Consider the following 13,762-nt stretch of genomic DNA (forward strand, 5'->3'; position numbering starts at 1 on the left):
GGCGGGGTGGGGCGGGGCCTCGGCGGTGGCGTCGCCAATTGGCGGGAGTTTGTGTCCATTCTGGCTGGGGAAAAGGGGGTGGGCACCCTCTCCAGTTGTCGATTGGCTGCCATTGGCCGTCATTTGGGGAAGAGAGGTGGCTTGGGCTCGAAGGGGTTGGTCTAGTGGGTGGAATTTGAATATTAAGAATTAATGGGCCCTTGCGGATGCTGGGGCAAGGGAAGGCCTAGGCTCCGAACTCCTGTTTTCGTGGCCCTCCTGGGCCATTGCCATGCTGTCCACAAATGCACCAAATACGCTGCAATAAGTGTTTCACTGCACCCTCATTTTCTCAATACAACCACTTTTAGTAGAAGCAGTAAAGTTGCCTTCCCTGGAGCCTGACGTTGTTCCAGCCAAGGGACCTTAATTTAATAGGCCTACCTATTGCATTCTTTCATCTGAGCCTGCCTTGAGTCACACTCTCATAGAGGCAGGGAATAAACTGACAGCAAATCACTGTCCTGGCCTTCGTGAAACTCTGGTGGGAGAAGAAGAGGGTACATACCAAAGCTGTGTGAGACCTGTCATTGCTGGATCGGATGGTTTGGTAGAGGTGTGAAGAAAGGGCAGTGGGAGCAGAGAGGAACAGCACTAAACTCTGTCTGGAGGGGAAGACTTCGTAGAAGAGGTGATTTGGGAACTAAGATCCAGCAATTCTGTTTTGGAAAAATATTTAAGAGTATGAGAAAGTTTCAGCCAATGAGTTGTTCAGGACAATACTGTTTGTCAAGGCGACCTTACTCTGATTCCAGCCATCATCCAATTCATCCAATGCTCCTTGTGCTATTTCTATGATTAAAAAGGAATCTTCTGATTCTGATTTGGCTCTCGCCCATTCATTTATTAAACAGCTGCTATGTGCCAGGCACTGTTCCAAGTTCTGGATGCAAAGTACTGAACAAGACAGCAAACTAACATTCTTATGGGGTATATTTTATACTAAACATATAAATAAGTGTATAATATAATGTCACATAGTAATACCGGCTTTGAGATTTAAAAAAAAAAAACAACCAAGGGCGAAAGTGGTGCCATTTAGATATCCACAGGCTTTTGCCCTCATCTGATTCCCCCATATGGCTATCTAGGGAGAGAACACTTCAGGCAAGTTGAAAGGCCCTGAGGAAAGCCTGGCATGTTGGGGGCTAACAAGGAAGCTTATGTGTCTAGAGAGGGGTGGAGAGGGGTAGGGTGTGTAGTTGGAGAGGCAGCTGGAGCTACCATGGGAACCGGGAGCTTATTTTGAGATGAGAAGCCTTTGGAGAATTTTGAACCAGAAGCTGACAGCATCAGATCTATGTCATAGGTGTGATATGGAGAACTATCTGTGCTGGGACAAGACTAGGAGCAAGAGCCCATTCAGGAGGTTCTGACAACAATCTAGGAGAGGTGACAGTGGCTTTAACCAGGGTGGCGGCAGTGAAGGTTCTGAGAAGTGAGATTCAAGCTATATTTTCAAAATCAAGCAGAGAGGATTGGGTGTAGGCTATAAAAAAGAGAAGAAAGAAAGATGATTCCTGAGTTTTTGGCCTGAGCAACTGAGTAAATGGGTGCCTTTCACCACAATTGGGAAAACTGTAAGAAAAGCACATTTTTGGAGGTACAGATCAAGAATTTTGTTTTGACCATGTTAAGCTTGGGGTGCCTGTTAGATGTGCAAGTGGAAATGTTGAGTAGGTTGTTGGGTCAACAGCAGTAAACAAGTCAGCAAACTGAACATCCAACTCAAGAAGCTATAAAAGGAACAGGATAGTAAACCTAGAAAGTAGAAGAAAAATAGGATGAGCAGAAATTGGTGAAGCAGAAACACATGATAGAGAGGACTGAGAACATCAAAAGCTGATTCTTTGAAAAACTGCACAACAAAAGCCAACCTCTAACAAGGTAGATATAGGAGAAAAGAGACATCAATTATTGGGTTGGCCAAAAAGTTCATTTGGTTTTTCCCATAAGATGGCTCTAATAGTGCTTACTTGTCTTTAACGTCATTCAAAACAATTTTGTTAGATGGTATTGTGACAGCTGTCATATCAGCGTGCATTTAAAAAAAGCTTACCAAATTGGTGAATTTTTGTGTAACCATTTTAATATTGAAGATGGAAGAAAATATGCAACATTTTTGGCATATTATGCTTTATTATTTCAAGACAGGTAAAAACACAACTGAAATGCAAAAAAGGACTTATGCAGTGTGTGGAGAAGGTGCTGTGACTGAACATACATGTCAAAAGTGATTAGCGAAGTTTCATGCTGGAGATTTCTGGCTGGATGATGGTCCATGGTTGGGTAGACCAGTTGAAGTTGACAGCAATCAAATCCAGATATTAACTGAGAGCAATCAACATTATACCACGTGGGATATAGCCGACATACTCAAAATATCCAAATCAATAAAGTTATTGGTGAAAATGAAAAATGTGTCTTTTATTTTACATAAAAAGCTAAATGGACTTTTTGACCAAAACTAAATGGACTTTTCTTTTTAAAAAAATTTTTATTGTTATTCAATTACAGTTGTATGCTAAATGGACTTTTCTAAAAGTAGATATGGCCTATAGATACAATAGATTATACAGTAGATGATAGATAACACGGGTACATTTCAAAAGGATATTATGAACAATTGTGTGGATACATTGAAAAACATAAGCACAGTGAGTTAATTCCTAAAAAAGCACAGCTTACTAAAACTGACCCTAGAAACAGAAAACCTGGGTAGACCCTCTATAGCCAAAAAGAAATTGACTATGTTTTTAAAAAATCTACCTCCCCCCCAAAACACAAGCTCAGAGAGTTTTACAGACGAGTTCTACCAAATCTTCAATGAGTGGGTACTTCCAAACATAGAAAAGAACGAAATGTCTCCAGACTTTTATGAGACTAATATAACACTACAACAAGCCAATGAAAGTATGACATAGGATGTGGAAGTAGGTGTAAAAATCCTAGACGAATAAACCTAACCTAGCAGTATATAATGGTATATTGTAACGAAGGAAGCAAGGAAGCAAGAATGCAAGGATGGTTTACAATTAGAAAATCAACCTTAACAGATGTAAGGGGAACAAGTTATATGATTATTTCAATAAATGCAGAAAAAGGGCTTGATAAAATTCAACACCTACTAATGATTTAAACAAAAACAACAACTTAGAGAACTATGAATAGAAGGGAACTTCCTTAATCTAATCAAAGGTATCTATGAAAAGACTTAGAGCAAACATTGTATTTAATGGTGTTAAATGGAAACAAAGCAAGAAACAGAACAAGAACTACAGTACTTGTCATTCATGTAAGATAAAACACGTGTGCGTTTCCTCCCATTTTCTTTTAAACTTCATCCTTGGAGTTTCACCATGAGGAGAAAGACCCATCAATTCCAAGTTGATTCCCTGGTTGTTAGGATGCAGACGTGGAAATTCAGCTAGTAATAAAAAACTGGAAAAGGCAATGTGGGCAAAAAAAAGATTCAACTCACTCTAGCTACAAAAATTATAAAACAGTTGGGAATAAACTTAATAAGAAAAGCCAAAAACTTCTGTTAAGAAACTATAAAACTTTACTGAAAAACATAAAAGAAGACCTGAAAAAAAATAGAAACTACCAAGGGAAAAGTAGACATAATAAAGATGTCAGTTCTTCATAAATTAATCTCGATATTCTTTGCCTGAGTCAAAATCCAGCAGTTTTTATAGACTGGAACAAATTAATGCTAGATTGGGAAGACTAAGTGTACGAGACTAGAATTCAAGACATTTTTGAAAGAGAAAACCAACAAAGAGGGTTTTACTAAAAATTCCTTAGTTTAAATAAACAGGACTTAAATGATACAATTTCACTCTTGGTATTGAAAAGTAGAAAAACATACTAGAGTTTAATGCATTTACTAGTAGAATTAAAATTGAGTCATTTAGCCCTGGCTGGCATGGCTTAGTGGGTTGAGCACTGGCCTGTGAACTGAAAGGTTACCGGTTTGATTCCCAGTCAGGGCACATGCCTGGGTTGCAGGCCAGGTCCCTAATTAGAGGCACGTGAAGGGCACCCAATCTATGTATCTCTTGTACATTGATATTTCTCTCCCTCCCTTCCCCTCTCTCTCAAAAGTAAATAAATAAAATCTTTAAAAAACTCATGATCTTATATTAAAAATGAGTCATTAAAAAAAATGGGACTAGCCCTGGCCTGTGTGGCTCAGTAGGTTGGAGCATTATCCCGTGGACCAAAAGGTCACAAGTTAAATTCCCAGTCAGGGTACATACCTAATCATTCTCCCTCCCTCCCTCTCTCCCTCCCCCCCTCCTTCCTCTCTCTCTTAAAACAATGAAAAAAATGTCCTTGGGTGAGTATAAAAAATATATTAAAATATTAAAAGTGGAACTATAACATTTTTTAAATAGTTCCCCTTAAAAATAGGACTGTAGAAGATAAAAACCAGGAAAATGTCATAGAGGTATCAATGGACAGAAAACCAATAACCACAAAGATTTTACGGATATGGCAGGTAGAGTACAAACTTCTACTCCATCTGTCTAAAATTTTCTTGAACTGATAGAAAATATGTATTTTTTAAATGAGCTTTCCCTTTTTTTTTTTAAAGATTTTATTTATTTATTTTTAGAGAGGGGAAGGGAGTGAGAAAGAGGTAGAGAAACATCAATGTGTGGTTGCCTCTCGTGCACCTCCTACTGGGGACCTGGCCTGCAACCCAGGCATGTGCCCTGACTGGGAATGGAACCAGCAACCCTTTGGTTCGCAGGCTGGCATTCAATCCACTGAGCTATACCAGCCAGGGCAAAACTATGTATTTTTTTAGAAGAGCAAATCCAACATGACAATGGAAAATGAGAAGATTATAACACACATCCCAAAAGTTTAGAACATTCCCAATGATACCACAAAAAAATAAAAACCACAAATTTGTTTCAAACACTACGGAACATTTCTTAAAGTTGCTTATGATTTATGCCCCTCAAAAAACAAAACAAAACTAAGGCCCTGGTCAGTGTGGCTCAATTTGTTGGAACACTGTCCCATAACCAAAGGGTTGCAGGTTTGATTCCCTGTCAGGGCACATGCCTGGGTTGCGGGTTCAATCCCTAGTCTGGCACACATGATCCCCGGTCAGTCGGGAAGCATACTGGAGGCAACTAATCAATGCTTCTCTCTGGCATCGATGTTTCTCTTTTTCCCTTCCTCTATCCCTTTCTCTCTTTCTAAAGAACAAATAAAAAAATATCCTTGGGTGAGGATAAATAAAAATTTCAGGTCCTGCCTGGAACCTGGTCTTGAGACCCAGCCAGGACCCACCCTTACTGGCCACATTTGAGAGGGTTTTAGTGTTTAACCCTGGCTGGGGCCATAGGGCTACCAACAGAGATCCACTGAAATCCATCCCGTCAGGAAGTGACCGGCAAATACTGATGTTACATCTGTCTCAATATAACACTATCACGTGCACGATCTGATTTTCTGGTGAGATGTGGAGACTGGGTTTGTCTTCGGCACTACGCTGATGGTGCCGCTTTCCCTGGCAGCTTTTGGTGTCACCGGTGGGATTTCTTACAGCATCCTGGCTCTGCTCTCTCATCATCAGCTTCAGGGTCTACAAGTCTGCCGTCTGGGCTGTACAAAAGTCAGAAGAAGGCCATCCATGCAAAGCCTACCTGGATGGAGATATTACTCTCTTCTCAGAAACTTCCCATAATGACGTGAATGCTACCACGGTGCACATCAACAGGGCCCTGAAACTCATTATTCTCTCTTTCTGGTAGAAGATCTGATTAACTCCTCGAAGCTAGCTGTCTTCATGTGGCCAATGACCTATATTGGTGCTGGTTTCAATGAAATCACCCTTCTGATTCTTGCTGAACTGCTCATTTTCAGTGTTCTGATTGTCTATGAGAAGTACAAGACCCAGACTGATCACTGTATTGGCATCACCTGTGATCAGACCAAGTCAATTGTTTAAAAAATCCAAGCAATCCTGGCAAGTTTGGCTCATTTGGTTGGGTGGGCATCGTCCCACAAACCAAAAGGTTGCCGGTTTGATTCCTGGCCAGGGCATATGCCTAAGTTACGTGATCGGTCCCCAATTGGAGCGTGGATGGAAGGCACCCAATCCATGTTTATCTCTTACATCGATGTTTTGCTCCCTCCATTTCGCTCTCTCCAAAATAAATAAATAAATAAATAAATATTTTTAAATCCAAGCAAACCTACCTAAAATCACAAAGAAAAAGGCAGAATAAGTACTTGGAAACCAGAAATGCCACATTTACTAAGACTTTATTTAATAGTTATAAATTTGTCATTTGTACTATGAAGAAACATGCCCACTGTCAGCTTGAGCCTGCCTTCCAAGCTTATTGTTTTTTTAATTTGGTGTTTTCTCCTCCTCTCCCTTTACCTGCAGTATCAAGCACAAAATTGTTGGGCTAAGAAAAAATAACCTGATACCTTAGAACCCAAAAGAATTAAGGCAGAATCAGTTTAACGGGATAAAACAATACCTTAATGGTGGTGGAGCTTTTACGTGTATCTTGAAAGGGGGAAGATTGGAGTTAAAGCAGAAAATGAAAGACAAAACACATCTGTTGGGTTCCTCTATTTAATTTTTAAGGATTAGTCTTACATACCTTCTTATAATAATTTTGCCCTAATTTTTAAGTTAAGAAATAATGGTTCACTTACGAAGAAATTATCTGGGGACGAGAATGGGCTTCCTTCCCATTGGTTTGCGTGTTTTGCAGCCCTTGATCCCATCTTCCTGCCCCACAAGGTGAGCAGCTACTCCTCATATTTCTCTTCTTCGCTTATAGATATACCTTTCAACTCTGTGATTAACTTATAGGTGATAGTAATAATTCCTGGTTCCCAGAATGCCATCTGATAGCCAAGAATGGAAACAGAGAGTGGGACTAGAGAAGGCATCCACGGGAGCAATGCCGTGGTCACTGCTCCCTCTCCTGCTCATCCCGGTGAAAGGAAAGGCTCCGCTATTTAGGAAGGTGGTGTCTGTGTCATTTTGGACACGAGTTCTGAGCTTTATTTGGAGAACCCATTCCTGAATGTGCTTTCCTCCCTCTTCCCTACCTACCTCACTCACCTCAAGGTAAATAAATATGGTTGTACTTTCCTTATTATGAAATAAGTGTCTGTAACCGCTATACAGTGTTGTAAACTTGTTAGAGTTCAAAAAAATAATCTGCAAGTGGGCTCAAAAAAGTAAAAACAATCTCAGTAATATCTGAAATGTAGAAATCTTGCAGTTCAGTTTCTGGCAACAATACAATAAAATTAAAAGGAACCAAAGAATGGATAAAAGTAAAACAAAACAAAACAAAACAAAAAGACACTCTCCATTTGGAAGTTTTAAAATAGGCTTCAACGTAACTCTTTGGTTAAAGAGGAAACAGAAACTAATATAAACTCTTCAGAAATGACCGACAATGAGAGCCCTACATATTAAAACCTATGCTTTGTGGCCAAAGAGATCATCTAGAAAAAATAATATCCCTAAATACAATATTAGAAATAGGAAGATAGGTGAGAATGCATTGATTCTGATGTATCATGCTTGCACTCCTGTGCACGCACACACACACAGAGACAGACACCCAGGGCTTTACTTCTTTACCCTGACTAGCTCGCTACAACAAAAGTATTGAGGAACAGAAAGGAATAAACCCATCAAAATGAACAGAATGTGGTGAGCATGGAAGGTCATCCTTAATGGACAGATTTCAACATATTTTGGAAAGCAGATGGGAATTAGTTAATGAATAAAATAAGCAGGAGAAATCCAACCTAGAATATTTGAGAAGGAAACTACTGAGGAGGTGGGAGCCAGTTTGCCAGATATAACACCAGAGAGTAGGCTCAGAATCAGCAGGCATATGGTAGAAGGCAATAGAATTAAAAGGGACTGAACACTTGGCAATTGATTGAAGGCCCTAATTCAGAATGACTGCATCAGTTGGAACCTCCTCTCCCGCAACAGACAGCTGAACTGGCAGCTGGTACAGGCCTGCAGCAAAAATACCTGACGGTTCTCTAAAGAAATTGAATGAAATGTCTGTAGAGAGTTGGGGCTTCCAGCATGGATGTTGGCAACCCCTAAACAATTTTCTCCTCATTCTAGCATTTGTGGGATGTGAACTCTGTTCCTCAGCTACCTGCCCTACACAGAAGAGTAAAAGCAAAAAACCCGAACCTACTGGCCCTAAAGCAGATTAAATCCACAATAGATACCCAGCCCTTCTTTATTAAATATAAACCAATCACTAAGGATCATCAGAAGTCTGAATAAGGCCTTCAATATTAAAAGTAGTCCCATATAAACTATAGGGGGAATATGAACTTTGAGGAATACCAGAAAATTCAGGGAACATATGGAAAATTTTTAATTTAATTAGCTTCTTCAGAAAACTAACAGAAAATATTGCATCCAGGACAAGAACAGAATATTATGTAAAAAAAGTAGAGAACAAAAAAGAATTATGGGAAACTAAATGCAACTATTGAAGTTCAAATTTTAATAGAAATACTGAAAGATAAAACTGAAGAAGTTTCCCAAAAAAACAGAACTAAGCAATACAGACAAAAATATGAGAGAAAATATTAGGACTTTGAAGAGTGATCGAAGAAGTCCAGAAAGCAATTAATAAGAGTTCTTCAGAGATAAAACCCAAGAAAAGGAATAGGAATCAAGATAAATAGCATCAGACTTCATAGCAACACTAGGTGATAACAACAATTTAAAAAAAGATAGTATGATGATGACTTCCAGCCCTGGCTGGTGTGGCTCAGTAGGTTGAGCACCAGCCTGGGAACCAAAGGGTTGCTGGTTTGACTCCTGGGTTGGGGCACATGCCTGCATTGCAGGCCGGGTTCCCAGTGGAGGGAGCACAAGAGGCAACCACACGTTGATGTTTCTCTCCCTCTGTTTCTCCCTCCCTTCCCCTCTGTTTAAAATAAATAAATATTTTTAAAAATATGATAATGACTTCCCCTTTAGAATTCTACACCAGCCAAAATACCCATCAAGTGTGATAATGGAATAAAAATATTTTTAGATATGCAAGAACTAAGAAAATTTACCTCTCAAATATACATTCTTAGGAAGCTACTTGAGGATGTTCTCCAGCAAAATAAGGGTGTAAGCCAAGAGAAAGGAAGATGTGGGATCCACAAAACAGTGGATCTAATCCAGGAGACCAGTGACAGGAAATAACAGGAATGCCAACTGGGCAGAAGGCCTGATTGGCAATCAATCCAGATTGGAGTAGAAGAATGGCAGGCTCTGGCAGAGAGGACTCCAAGAATTTTTAAAAAAAACTCCGAGTGTGGAATTTTTGTCAAGATGACAGCATAGGTAAACATGGCTTGCCTCTTTGCCCAACCACATCAAAATTACAACTAAATTATAGAACAACCATCACTCAGAACCATCAGAAATCGAGTTGAATGGGAGTCTGACAATAAGGAACTAAAGAAACTACATCCATTCAGACTGGTAGGAGGGGTGGAGACACGGAATGGGCAGGTCCCACACCCACATGTGGTGGATAAAAATTCACGAGGGATATCTCAGGAGTGAGGAGTCCCAGCCCCACACTAGGCCCCACAGTCCAGGGTTCCAGTGCCAGGAAGATAAGTCTCCATAACCTCTGGCTGCAGAAACCAGCAGGGACTGAAGTGGGGAAAAAAACTGCTGGAATCCCAAGCAGTTCCTCCTAAAGAACCCACACATGGACTTACTCAGACTCACTTCCTCTGAGCTCCAGCACCAGGGTACTAGCTTGAAAGGCACCAGTGGCATACAAGGAGGAACTGAAGTGTTTGGCATCAAGGCTGGACTAGCAAGACAGCTTTCTCCCAGACAGAAAGGCAAGCAGAGGCCATTGTCCTTTTCCTGAGCTATCTCCTCACACAACCACAGAGCAGGCAGGCAGGTGCCATATCTGAGACTCCATCAACCTGGCTAACACTGTCTGACCAGCCCTGGAGATCCCCTGAGACTCTGTCCCACCCAGCTTATGGGCCCACCTAAGCTGTTAACAGAGACTTTTCCATATGGACGGGTGTTCTTGGCTCATGCTTCACAACTCCCTTAATCCTCTCAAACAAGCAACATCCAGCCTCAGTGAGCCCCCAGAGCCCACAACTCTTGCTAAGTGGCCCCAGGCCTGGCACTAGCAGCAGCCACCCTAGATTCACAGCTTGGCTTCACCTGGGAAGCTCCAAGCCCAGCACAAGTAACAGCCATCTCAGATTGCTTTATAGTCCAGGCAGGGTGGCCCCAGGCAAAACACAGGTGGAGGCTGACCTTGGCCTGCACCACCTGGGAAACCCCAGGGCCAGGGCACCCAGTGGGCAGCTACAGACCACATCAGAGCACCACCACCCTGCCCCTGCACAGCTGATCATCCACAGAGGGCAGAGGTTGGTGGTCAGTGGTCACAGCCAGTCCTTGAAGCTGACTGGCCTGGGTAAATCCCTCCCATTGACCTGCCAACAGCAACCAAGGCTTAACTATAAGAGGAGGGTGTACTCAGCCCACATGAAGGGCGCACCTTGACTACCCAGTTTGGGTGATGGGGGAGGCTGTGCCATTGGACCCCACTGGACCCTTGCTATACTAGGGTATGCTACATAGACAGGGAGTCACAGAAGCTCTACCTAACACATACAAACAAATGCAGGGAAGCTGCCAAAATGAGGAGACAAAGAAACATGGCCCAAATGAAAGAACAGATCAAAACTTGTGACAGCTGTCATATCAGTGTCTTTGGAACAAACTGACCAACAGTGGTGAATTTTTGTGCAGCCATTTTAATATTGAGGATGGAAGAAGATGCACAACATTTTTGACATATTATGTTTTAGTATTTCAGGAAAGGTAAAAATGCAATTGAAATGCAAAAAAAGATTTTTGCAGTATATGGAGAAGGTACTGTGACTGATCAAATGTGTCAAAAATGGTTTGAGGAGTTTCTTGGAACTATTGACATTTTGGCTAAATAATTCTTTGCTGTGGGGCTGTCAGTGCATTGGAAGATGTTTAGCAGCAGCCCTGGCCTCTCCCCACTAGAAGTCAATGGGGGAGATAGACGACATACTCAAAACATACAAATCAATAAAGTTATTGGTGAAAATGAAAAACATGTCTTTTGTTTTACGGAAAAAAACCATACAGACTTATTGGCCAACCCAACAGTACAAGAAATAAGGGAAAAATTAAAAACAGCAGGGACAAAAGACCTGGACAAGGAAGTTATGATCAAAATAAGAAGCAAAGTAAAATATATTATAATTTTACCAACTGATGGTGTGTAAGAAAAGAGAAACCATTGGACCTTGATGCTAAAAATACTCTCTCTTCAAATGGCCCAGGCACTATCAATTTAGACTTATAAAAACAAAATGTAATCTTAGCACACCTCTTCTTGATTTGGCATTACAAAATATTTACATGAACATCATAATGTTAATTTTTGTCTTTGGTTTCCTTTCAACTTTTAGAGTCAACCTATGCACTTACATGAAGGAATAGGTTTCTGTTACAGATGGGACATAGCCCTCTTCCCCTTATGTGTAGTATAGGGTTAACTCAGCAGGCCTGGGTGTTCCTGAGAGTGGTCTGGGGACCCATGACACATCATATTTTATCTTTAGTTCTTTATCTTTATCACACTATCTTTTAGTTCTTTATCTTTATCACACTATCTTTAGTTCTTTGTAAGTTTAAATAACACACTCAAACCTCTTGTTCCATTACGTCTCAATAGTAATATATCTTTGACAACTTGGTAACAGTTACACTTTACTTTTACATTGTCAGAGTTAACATTTACATCCCATCCTTATAAAGATGAAAAGATAATCACTAAGGGAGAGAAGGGACAGGAGGGAAAGGGAGAACAAAAGCATACTGGGGTTTGAAGGGGCCCAATAAATGATAGCCGTTTTCTCCCTACCTGAGTATCATGGACCTTGACAATATGATTCTAAGGTTCAACGGAGTAAAAATACAGAAGACGGGGCAAGAATATGTTGACTCAAGGGAAGACTTTCCTTACCAGATACCAAAGATACTCTGAAATGACATTGATGAAAATAGTGCAGCTTTGGTTCTGAAAGAGACAAATGATCAATGAGACTGAAAAGAGTGCTGAAGAGACCTAGGCACCACACAGTACGGGGGCAGATCCCCCTTCTGCCTCGTCAGTAGAGCCCTCCCTGGTTATATGCTGGCTCCCACTGTCTTCTCGTGTGATTCAGGAAGAAATCCTGCTGTGGCGAACTGTGGTGACTGGTGACCTAGTTCTGGCCAATGAGAAGTTCAAGCAAATCCTCCAGGGGATTCTGGGAAGCCACAGCCTTTCTGCTCCTGGACTGGGTTGGGTCTGAAGGTGACATTTGAAACGGTGGCAGTAGTTCAATCAGGCATCGGGGGTCTCTTTGTGAGAATGTCCTCTGTGGTTAAGGGATCCCCTGCCATAACTATTTTTAAAAAATTATGTTATTGTTGTTCAGGTACATTTGTCTGCATTTACCCCTCACCATAACTACTTTTTCTGTTGCCTTGATCACACCTTGCTTGTAGCCGCGGGGGGCTTAAGGGCACTTGTATGAGGTCTTGGGAGATTACAGACTTCATCTCTATCTGTTGTTATTTCCCAGATTGGGGAATTTTGTGTTATTTTTTTCCTTTGCTTATGTTGGCCACTATTTTATCTTCTTGTCTGGTCTCGGGGTTCGCAAAGAACCAATTTCAGGATTTATTTATTAGTTCTCTTGTTTCTCTGTGTTCCAACTAGTTATTTCTGTTCTCATCATTCTTGTTTTCTAGATATTCTGAATTTTTCTTTGACTTTTTGTTACCAAAGGTTTTTAAAAGGAAGTTCTAAATTCTAAAAGTAGGTTTTTGTTTTCTTTTCCATTCTTGTTGTTAACATTCTACTTTAAGAATGCATTCTGTATTGTTTCTTTTCTATTTTTTGAAATTTCTTGAGGACCTTTTCTGGCTTAATATACAAGGTCTGGCACAAATAACACCCCTTTTTATTACAAAATCTTTTATTACAAAATCATAAGCATGTAATTCTGTAACACAACAATATCACACTCAAGCACACCATACAACATTTTAGGTGAAATGTTCAAATTAACACTATAAATTATGACACCCATATTATTACCCTACCGACCACACTCCAGCAGGCCTTACTTCTGCCGGACCCACGTATATGATCAGTGCTTCATTGATCACTCGCCTCTACCGTGATGCCCAGCATAGGGTGTTCCTTATTGTGGCCTCAAAATGGCTATTTTATCCACTAAGGTCCTCCTAGGAAAAGAGAAAACACTTCAACTAAGGGCACTGAATGCCAGGAAAGGGACACCTAGTACTACTGGGAGGCTGATGGGGGGTAGTGAGGCAGCTAGGGGATCATGAGCAGGGAATTGCTGCCACCTCTAGGCTGGAGGCACACGCGGAGGAGACCTAGAATGATGGAGGGCCTCTTAGTAGGAGCTAGAGCTGTTGCCCTTTGGACAGAGAGGGAGAGAGGCAATACCCTCTCTGTTCCCCTCCTCTACCATCTTTCTCTTGCACCTACCTGTCACTGTCAGTCCCAGTCTGAAACCAGCTGAGTCAGGAGCCTGGGAAAAGCAGGTAGCAAAGCCCCACCCTGCAGGTGAGGAATGGATCTGAGGA

At 41.1% G+C, this 13,762-nt stretch overlaps 1 pseudogene; it reads left to right on the plus strand.

Annotated features, from left to right (window-relative positions):
• LOC112296308 (reticulon-3-like) overlaps positions 1 to 6,364 on the plus strand; it is a 7,744-nt pseudogene extending 1,380 nt beyond the window's left edge.
• Positions 6,365 to 13,762: the final 7,398 nt, after the last annotated feature.

This window comes from Desmodus rotundus, chromosome X, assembly GCF_022682495.2.
Source record: "Desmodus rotundus isolate HL8 chromosome X, HLdesRot8A.1, whole genome shotgun sequence".
Lineage (NCBI taxonomy): Eukaryota > Metazoa > Chordata > Mammalia > Chiroptera > Phyllostomidae > Desmodus > Desmodus rotundus.